Here is an 11,308-nt window from a genome sequence, read left to right on the forward strand (position 1 = left end):
TCCTCAAATACTTTGTGAAGTGTTTATGCATTGTGTCTACTTCTGCCATCACAGTATTAACCAATACATAATATTAATGCTGGTTACCTTATTTTAGTACCCTTATATTTGAGTTCAAAATAAGTTCATACTGATTAGGGCATTTACAGTTTCTAGCTGACATAGGCCTCTGCATTGGTTACAAGGTATCTGGCACCAAGAGAAGTTATTTAAACTCTAAGTCTTAGCCCCAGGCAAAATGTGCACCGAGATCTAGGCAATCAGTAAGATGATGCACAACAGCCAGTCCTCTGAGTACAGACTTTCCTGAATTGGTAAATAAACAATGATGAAAAAAATGTGTCAAGAGTTTATATACCTGATTCTTGGCCAAAGGGAAACTATTTTATTATGAGGATTATCAGCGTAGAATTCTCTCCTGGACTGTGGTTCTTAAATAATTTCTTTAAGAAACAGAGCCATTTGTTCCAAAGGAAGCCTGGAAGGAATTCTGCTTAGTAAAAATCTTGGGAGCAGACAGTTTGCCAGGATTTGGGAGTCAGACTGGATGCTCAGTATAGGAGACAGACCACCTGGAAAGTATGGGCACTAATCAAAGGAGAAAAATATGCATCATCCCCTTGAGAAAGGCTCTTGAATAAATATTTGATGACTAATACATTCTCTTAAGAGAACAGAAATGTGTCTAGTCCTAATAAGTATGACATAAAAATCTTACTAAATAGCCATTAAAGAAAGTAGAATTTAGTAAGTTCTAACTTCTTTGTTGTATTCAGAAATATTTCCTCATCTCTTGTACTTTTTCCATTCTGTATTCACTGTTTCCCCTTAATTCTATATGTAATAATGTGAGAAGAGATGGATATAAGGGCCATTATAATCTTTTAATGTGAAATGGTATAATTTTACTTATGTCAGTTAAATGATACCATGGAAGAGATCCTCCTAGAGGCTACGCTAAAGTACATGGAGAACAGGGAGGTGATTAGAGCCAACCAGCAGGGATTCACCAATGCGTTCTATGATGGAATACTACATCAGCGGACAAGGGAAGGGCTACAGATGTCATCTATCTGCATTCTCTGTAAGGCCTTTGACATGGTCTTCCACAACATCCGTTTCTCTAAATTAGAGATGCATACATTTCATGGGTGGACTGTTTGGTAGATAAGGAATTCATTGGGAGGGTCATATCCAGAGTGCAGTGGTTAACGGCTCAGTGTCCTGATGGACATCAGCGATAAGTGGTATCCCTCAGTGGTCCATATTGGGACTCGTGCTATTTAACATCTTCATCAATGACATAAACAAAGGGACTGAGTACATCCTCAGGAAGTTTGCAGATAACACCAAGCTGAGTGGTGTGGTTGGCACTCATGTCTATCCAGAGGTACCTGGACAAGCTTGAGAAATGGGCCCACATGAACCTCATGATGTTCAACAAGGCCAAGTGCAAGGTCGTGCATCCGGGTCAGGGTAATATCGAGAGAAGCCCTGCTGAGAAGAACTTGGGGATGCTGGCTGATGAGAGACTGGACATGAGCCAGTAACGTGTGCACACAGCCCAGCTGGTCACACTGTGTACGATGCACAGAACACAGTTTGCTCTCTTGGCTTCCAGGGCACACTGTTGTTTCCTTTTGAGTCAGCAACCACGGATCTCTTTCTGCAGGGTTGCTCTCCAGCCACTCCTCTCCCAATTAATACCTGTGTCCCATGTTACTCTGTCCTAGGGGCAGAACCCAGCATTTGGTCTTATTAAACTTAGTGCCACTGGTGATTCTCCAGTGCTCCAATCTATGAAGATCCCACTGAAATCCCTCATGTAAATCAAATCGCTCCCAGTTTCATATCATCAAACTTACTAGGGATGTGTTCAACTCCTGCATCCAGATCACTGATAAAAATATTGAACAAAACTGGCCCTAGAATTGAAGCCTGAGGATCACCGCTGGTGACAGCCAAATGCAGCCCCACTCAGTACAACCCGCTGAGCCCTGTTGTTCAGACAGTTCTTCACCAAGTTCACTGTCAACTTGCTTATCCTACAGTTGGACAACTTGTCAAGAAAGATGTTGTTAGGGAAAGCATCAAAAGCCTCACTAAAATCCAGAAAAACTACATCCACTGTGTTCTCCTCATCCAGTATGTGGGTTACTTTATCATAGAAATAAATTAGGTAGGACTTTCCCTTTGTGAACCCAAGTTGAATGTGCTTGATGATTCCATTGTTCTTTAAATGCCTTTCAATAGCATCCAGTATAATCTTCTCCATAATTTTTCCAGAACCTGAGGTTACACTAACAGGTCTGTAGTTCCCCAGGTCTTCCCTCACATACTTCTTGTAGACTGGAATAACACTGGCTAACTTCCAGTCAGCAGGGACTTCTCAGACTTCCAAAACTTTTGGCAGATGATCAAGACGGGTCCTTCCATAACATGCACTAGCTCTTTCAGTACTCTGTGAGGAATCCTATCAGGGTCAGGGACTTATGCACACTCAACTGATACAACTGCTCCCTTACACTGTCAGTGTCCATCAATAACAAAAGTCACTGTTTCGCAGGTCCTCCAACTCAGAGGACCAAATAGCCCAAGGTCTACCAGTATTATTAAAGGCTGAGGCAAAAAACCCCAAGCAAACCAACACTGAATGCCTCCAACTTTTCTTCATCCCTATTTGTCAGGCGACCATCAAGTACTGATCAAATATTTTCCTAAGACCTCTCTTGCTATTAGCGCACTTTAAAAAGCCTTATTTGTTTTCTGACACAACACCGTCCAGTTTCAACTCTGAGCTTCAGCATTTTATGTTTTTGCCCTGCATCTGTGAATTGTATCTCCGTAATCTTCCTGTGAAGCCTGACCTTGCTTCCAGAGATCATACAATTTCTTTTTCCACTTGATCACCAGGAAGAGTTCCCTTTTCAGGCAAGTTGGTCTCCTACACCACCTGTTTGCTTTATTATACTATGAATTAATGATATAAAAAAATTATATAGAGTTCATATGGTATATATTGTATTCTGTTATTTATTTTCCATCTTATTTTAGGAATATTTCAACATTTTACTGTGATGAAACCAAATTAATTATTTTGAGTAGCCTTTCAAATATTCAACATTATGTCCAATGTATTTTCTTGAAATAACTCTGAAACATCTACAAATAAATTGAACTTTCTGCATTTAATGATTGTAGAGCTATTAAAGATTCTTTTGCACTCACCTGAGTTCATTGTCAATTTTTCAACATATTCAATATTCAAGGATCTCATTATTTTTACTTGTAACCCTTCAGTGTTTCAAGTGCAAATCTTATTTATCATTTAGTATAAAACATTTGAATGCCATTTATTGTATCTCTAAAATACTTTTGCCAGAGGCTATTACAATTTCAGACAAGAAATGGTTTATAAATGAAACAATTTTCCTTAAAAAGATAAATATACTGAGATGCATACAGTCATACATTCAGTAAGATGATACCCCACAGTCCATTCTTCTTTGTTTCTAATAATGAAAAATACATATATGGATAGACAATATGCTTGAAATAAAAATGTATCTGATTACTGTTTTAGAACTGTAGCTAACACTTTCATGGGAAACTGGAAATCCTAAAGTAGTAAAAATACATCAGAAGACACAAAATCAGAGGAACTTGTTGATAGAAATTGTTTATATGTGATAAATTGGCACAGTACAGAAAATAAAGAATTAGTGCTTCTATATACTAATACTATACTTTCTATTTATTTATATGTTTTATTTTTAATAACTGAATTTGGAGAACTTAAAACACATAGTCTACTCATGAGACTGAGTAATATTAAACATCCTCTATTTTAATGTAAAAAACAGTAATTACAGAACAGTTCTAGAATCAACACTAGATATCCACATATCAACAAATTTTGCTACCTATTAAACCAAAAAAAGCAGCACATTCAAGTGCATCAAACTACATAAATTATAGATGTCTACGGCTGAAAAACGTAGCCCACCACCTGAAATACAGACTAGGGTGCCCATGAGCAAACTGTCAAGAGGTGACTGGTCCCCTCGATCTTCTCTCTCCATTTTTGCGCATTTATTCCTCCCCAAATCACCTTGATCCCATCATTTCCCCACCTTTAGTTTCTCCTCTAAACATCCTGTAAGTCGTCTCATACCATCCCAGCATGCTCCCTGCATGCCGTAATGAGCACTTTTCCCCAAGGGCAGGCTCCCCTGGCCTGTGTTTTGTCCTGGAGAATGAACCCTAGGGACTCAGGGTGATGTGTCTCACCTGGTCTGTGGGGTTGATGCTCTCCCAGGACTGCCCTGCGGAGCTCAGGGCACGGACTCCTGACTCTGTGTTCCTCTGCATGGGGGAAGGTGAGCTCTTTATCACATTCCTTAACATAGGTCAGCTCAGAACTGCCTTTAAGCTGCACAAAAAATTATAGCATCACCACATCAACACTCATTACTTTTAGCTCATCATTCTCCAAGTGTTACATGATGCCCATACAGAAAAAGAAGCAAGTGACAAAGCCGGTTGTGAAACACTCTTCAAAATGAGCACCAATATACTCTGCTGTAATACTGCACTTGGCTAAACAGGGGATGGGATTCAAACATTATAAATCATTTGAGAGTGGAGTACAGAGAAAAATAGATAGCAAAAGGGTCTAGCTATGTTCATGCATACCAAATATCTAGCTGAAACAAAATAGCATGAAACTCGTCCAATATTCTTTCCACCCACTTTCTTTAACCCTCCCCCAGCTTCAGATCAATGTCTAACATTAAATAATACAAAAAAAAAGTCTAAAATATTTTACTAGGCTACCTTGAACATTGTAACAAATTAATAATGCAGTCATGAATCAAATGTCTCAGCTGTTCATCAGATACACCTACATTCCATTTTTGCCTGTCTTTTCTTCACAATTAGTTATTGTAAACACTTGTTACCAAAATTTCCTGACCTATCTATAACTTTATAGCCTCAGCATATGGCATCAAAAAGTCATCAATATATGTTAGTTGTGTGTCTAGAAAAATGTCTCTAAACCAGGTTATCAATTTTGTCTGCAATGTCAACAGTCTCTATAATCTTAATTGTTTATAAAAGTATATATGGCAGGCACACAGAATGCCAGTTTTCTTTCTAGCTCCAAATTACTTATAATTTTCATTACATAATTTTCAGTCTGAAATTAGAGTCAAGGTTACTTATATTTTACAGGTTTGGTTTTTCTACAGCTGTATGCACAGAATTCCTGTTCAAGCCAAGGAGAATCCTTCATGAAGAATAACAGAAAAACAGAGGTCTGCTAAATTTGTTCTCCTGCATATGCCAGAATATTTATACATGTAACTCCTGCAAGTATCATTAAAAATAATGATTAATTTGATATCTAGAGTGCTTATCTTCCCTCACACTTCAAGAACCAAAGACATTAAAAACATTACAACGCATAATACAGATAAAAAACAGTCACAGAAATAATTAAAACCTGAGATGCAAGAAACATTTTTTGCATGAAGAATTCTTTTCACCCCACCAGCTAACAAATAGAATTTTACTGAGAAAATATACACTCATCAATGGAATGCATTTCAGATTTTATCAATGAAGAATGATAGTACATACATGGCATCTGATTATCAATGATTTACAGTAAAATAACTGACATGTTTAATATACCTTTATCTCAACCCAATGCAAACAGAAAAGCAAAATTCGGAAGGATGTTTTAATGTCTTCCCGTCAGTTCACCCACTTTATTATCTACTCAATCCACTAAATAAACAATCCTTTTTCTTCCTATTTCAGCACTGCACCACCCTTTCCTGACTTCTTTTCCTTTACATATTGCAGTAGTACTGCTATGACAGAAGGATAATATTTGATGTAATTCTGGACAATTCCATTGTGCTTATTACTTCAGTGACAAAGTATAGCAATTTCTTAACACACTTTTTCCCCTACAATACTTAACCTTTTCTTCTCTTTTGTTTACTGACACTGTGTGCAATCATTCCCTCTTGTGGAAATTCCCTTTTTTATGTCTATGGTATACAGAATTCCAGGTGATAATCTGCCTTTAAGTACACACTGAACAATTGTATTCAATGCAGTGATCACATTAAATATATTTTCTAAATGTTGGCCACTCAGGCGTCCCTTGGCAAGCTCCCACTACCCAATGCTAGGTAGTGCCAGTGGGAGCTACCACATCATTGGGAGATACTTATGTATTTCAACAGAACAGCACACTAAGCAGAATAGACAATGACATCTTTGGTCACGGACTGAAGGTCTTAAACTGCCCGACCTATGGGGAAATACAGCCAGTGTTCAAATAGGTATCTGAACACACACCACTCCATTACTAAGGACAGGAATCAAGCTATGAATTCTGCTCAACATTGCACTGCATGTCATTGCACTGTAAAAAGTCATTCTGCCTATGTAAAGAACTCAGACACTTCTGCTTTTCACATACCTATAGGAAGACCAAATCATCAAACTTTGCTGACAAGAAACAGAAGAACAATACAGTCGTGACAGCTTTTGCTGAGAATGCCAGTTGTCTAAATCTCAGATAAACATAGAACTACACACCAAGATCAACTTGACTGATCATTACCGGTACAACACAATAAATTTAGTCACTAAGATAAGCAAAATCTGGTAGCAGTAGACCAAAACTAATTCTTTGAATTCCACTTGAAAACTAAGTGTTATATGGTACAATATCTAAATCAGGAAATGTTGCATAAAATAAAATTGCATTCTCTCTCTCTTCTCCAAACAGATTTCAGCTGTGGCCTCTAGCAGAATACAAGGAACATTTAACAGGGAATTAACAAAATCATAGCTAATTGTGATACTGAAACATATGATCTCTGTCTCTCTGTGAACAGTGCATCTGAAAGAAACATTCTTTTTTCATTATTATTTTTAATTCTGAACTGAAGTGGGTGCTCTTGGATATTGCTGCTATTCAGTTTCCTTGAACAGAGATATTTTGTGTTAGAGGCAACTTAGAACCTTATTTATGAAAACTTAACTAGTCAGGAGGAGGTCTGTATTATGGCACTTTCCCCTCCAGCTATTTCCATCCCTGTATTTGCTTTAATGCATTTTTCCATTGTTTGGATTGTATTATACTTAATATTCATAGCATGGCTGTATCCTGTACTGTGAATATGTCGCAGTAACAACAGCATGTTAGTACCCCAATACTTGTCAAATAATTTCCACCTCACTCTTTTCCATCTGAACTTCATTATCTGTTTCATGCAGGAAAACTATTCTACTCTGAGTAAAGAGATTGAAGTGGGGGTGGTACAATCATGTCCTCCTCTTTGTAACCTCCCTTGAGGGGCTCCAACACCTGTTGAAAAGCATGAGGAAATGGAAGTTTGCAGTATATCTGTAACACTCTCCAACTGTTTTCAACATAAGAGAAGAATGTTCTGACTGATAGACAAGCAGTCAGTTCAGGGTCAGAGTCAGGACTAAAAATCATACTGGGGTTTATAACCAGATGGACTAAGTTATGGAAATTCCGAATATTCTACATTCTGCATTAGCTCAGGACATTCAAAAGAATTATGTGATATGAGTGAATGAGGTTTCTATCCTAAGTCAAATACTCATTTTTAAATATCACTGCCTATATGCTTTACACATGCCTACACATGCCCACAGAAGCTGCCTGTGCTTGCAAGCATTGTGTACCATATTATTCACAATATTATTTGCACAGAAGACCCCAGTGCATTTCTTTAAGCAAAGCAATCAGTCTATCTACAATTAGAGTGCAAAGTTACCTGGGAGCTAAATGGAGGAGCTATTTAACAAAATACAGCTACCTTACACAAAAGTATATGACAGTGAATGAAGAATAACAAATGCACCTGAAAATGTAGGAGGAATTTGTAATGTAATTATCAAACTTAAATTTGATCTGCCTCCACAAAGTGAACAGGGAACTGTGAAGGGGGGAAATGTGAATACCAATAGTAACACATTATTCCAGAGCACTATTTTGTTGTGTTTATTTCTTGGCGATTCTGAGGCAAGAGCGCCTGCTTACAGATAGTATAACCAAGGCATCACAGCTTATGAAGTATCCAACAATAATATCATGAAGGAGCACCATCATTTTCAGGTCTGTGATACACATCTTCCACTAGCAGTGCTGATGTTCCTGTGCCTGACAGGTCAGACAGTTAAGTATCTGCCTAGTTCTGATTTCAGCACATTTTAAAATTCTTGGGAGTATTTAATCATAGTGATTGACTTAATGGTCCTTGCCAAGTCACTTTCATCCTTGACTGATACCCAAATGATCAATAAGCTTGACCATGCCAAAAGAGGGGAAAGAGACAAAGGACAGAGGACAAAGTGGAAAAAAAGGAGGGTGAGAAATAAAAAGAATGAGGGAGAGAAAGTAAAACACAAAGAGAGGAAGAAAAACAGCATAAGGGAGAACAAGAAGGAAAGAGAGAAAGAAGAGAAGGGGAGGAATGAAAGAAGAAGTGGAGGGGAGGAAGGAGAGGAGGAGGGAAGAGAGAGAAGGAAAGCAGAAAGGAAAAGTAAGAGGGAGGAAAAAGAGGACACAATATGAAGCACACAGCATAATCTACAGCTTGAACCCAGAATCACTCAGAAGGTTATGGGATGCTATTATTTACCAACAAATCAATCACAAGAAAAATGCAATATTACAGTAGTGGAGGGTTGGGGTAGGGAGTGTTCTATAAAGGAATTCAAATAAGTCCCTAGCATTAATACTACTAAAATGTGTCTAACATTTGCTTTAGTAGCTGAAGTGCTAGTTTTAAGATGCATCTAAATTACTTGGAAACCTAATGGTCTTTGAAAATTAGCAGGAATTTCAACACAAAAAATCCTCAGGCATCCCATTTTTAACTGTAAGTATTTCTTCATTCACGTTTAACATCTAACTGATGAGCCAAAATTTCATTTTCAGAAATAATACAGATAACACACAGCATAAATCTTGCTCGATGTCAAACAGACATGACTTCTAATGCCATTAAAATAAGCCCTCTAAATAAGTCAGGTGTTGAAGTATTGAACAGTACAACACATGAATTAGAAATAATAAGTATGTCTTCAGTATCTATTTCTTATCGTCTACAACTGTATTTACCCAAAGGGGATTTTGAATTTCAGAACTGGAAAGTGTTCTCGAGGGAATAGAGGTAGAATTTTATTCCAGTCACATACAAAACAAGACGAATACTAGAGGCCATCTATGATGTTCTGAAAGCACAGGTCTCCAGTTTTGAATTTCTCTTGAAAAAGAGATTCCAGTTACATGCACTCATACATGCATAAATGTAAATACATGTATACAGTAACGAGATAGATACCAGAATTAATGAATACAGTAGGCAGGTTTAGAACAGAGTGATTTTCACCCATTCCACTTTACCTAAACCAGGAACCACCGAAATTTTGTAAGAAAGCTGATCCTAACATGGCACTGTCTTTAACACCAGCACAAGGTTTACATCACTTGTGTGAACACATTCTTGTTCCGCTGCAGAGGAAGGGAACAGGCCCGCCAAGTTTCAATTACAACAGTCACACTCCAAGACTTATGTGTCTGCAAGAGAAGGCTGTAGACAGTACACAAGGCTGTGAAATATATACCTCTGCTTCTCCCCAGTAAACAAACCGGTATGGATCCGATGGGGCTGGTTAGTGTCAGCACTTGCAGTTATTCTTTTCTCACACCAGCTACATGCAGTTTTACAGTTACAGAGGCGAGTTCAGCCAGCCGTATGCAGAGCCACACTCTGTGAATTGCTGTTGGCCTCACTAAAAGAGGATATGGTTCTAAGTACAGGTGGAAGGAGGGCACACACTGCTCACTCTGATACCCACACGGGAACAGACTTCCGGCTATACAAACTTCCTCTTTTGCACAGTGCTTCGGGAGTAAAGGATGAATCGTTACTTTTTCACGTTTCCTCAATATTATTACTTATGCTGTTGTGATACTACTGCATGTATATATAAGCCATAAAAGTATGGGTTCGTACAAATTCATACATGCGCCTACACTTACACAGAAAGCCTCACATCACATCCACACCACAACTGTTAAGAGTTTCCAACCAGGACACATCTTTCCACAACTGCACTTCACGCACATACAATTCCCACACACACATTGTTCAACATAGGGAAATGCAAACCTCTGTGTGGACACGTCTGGAAAGATCCATGCTTTGCGACTGGTCGCCAAAATTTCCCAGCTCACACACTTGCGTCCATGAGCTCTTCAGACTATACTTATGCGTTCGCACATGGGCACATGTGCACGCATGGATCATATGCACATCCATGCAAACACATGCACGCAGAAACCTCCATGAACGCCTGTGTGAATGCCCGCCCGGCACACACACATGCAAGACAAAAGCATGTCACAGAGGCACAGACACATGTAAGAACACATATATACACACACAAAATATACGTATATGCAGATGCAGTGGAAACGATCCATGCACACTGTCTCTCCCACACACACGAAACACGTGTGTGCACACACCTGCCCTCACACGCACAGCATCACACACCCCCATGCACACACACAGAGGCACACGCACATCACACACCACACGTGTGCACGCGCTCAGCACGGCAGCGCACGCGAGCACGCGCGCACACACACACACACGTATGCTCACACAGACACACGTGCCAGCACAAAACCCTCACAGGCACACGCGCACCCAAACACACACTGCCGCCCCCAGGAAACCTCCCCCGCATGCACCGACAGGCGATGCCCTGGCGGATGCACCCGCACCACGAGGCCCGGCACGGCGCACATCCCCTCAGGCACAGAAACGCACCAGCACCGCCCCCGCACACGCGGGACAACACCCCCGCACTGCCGCCCACGTGCGCGCCCCCGCACGCCCCCGCACCGCAGCCGGTGCCTGCCCGCCCCCTCCTCAGTGCAGGAAGCCGCCGCCCGCGGCCCTGGCGCGGTGTTTGGGCGGGTAGAGCAGAGCAGGGCAGGGCAGAGCAGAGCAGAGCAGGGCAGGGCAGGGCAGAGCAGGGCAGGGCAGGGCAGGGCAGGGCAGGGCAGCCCCGCCCCGGTGCGGGAGCCGATCCGGGTCCCCTCAGCGCCCCCCGCCGGGCCCCCCCCGAGCGGCGCCCCCTCCCCCGCGGAGCGGCGCGCCCCGGCGGCGCGGCCGGCAGGTGGCGCCATCGCTCTTCTGGTGGAGCCGCGGCCGCACCGCCCCCGCTCCCCGAA

This window comes from Corapipo altera, unplaced genomic scaffold (genome assembly GCF_003945725.1).
Source record: "Corapipo altera isolate COAL_440 unplaced genomic scaffold, ASM394572v1 51, whole genome shotgun sequence".
NCBI lineage: Eukaryota > Metazoa > Chordata > Aves > Passeriformes > Pipridae > Corapipo > Corapipo altera.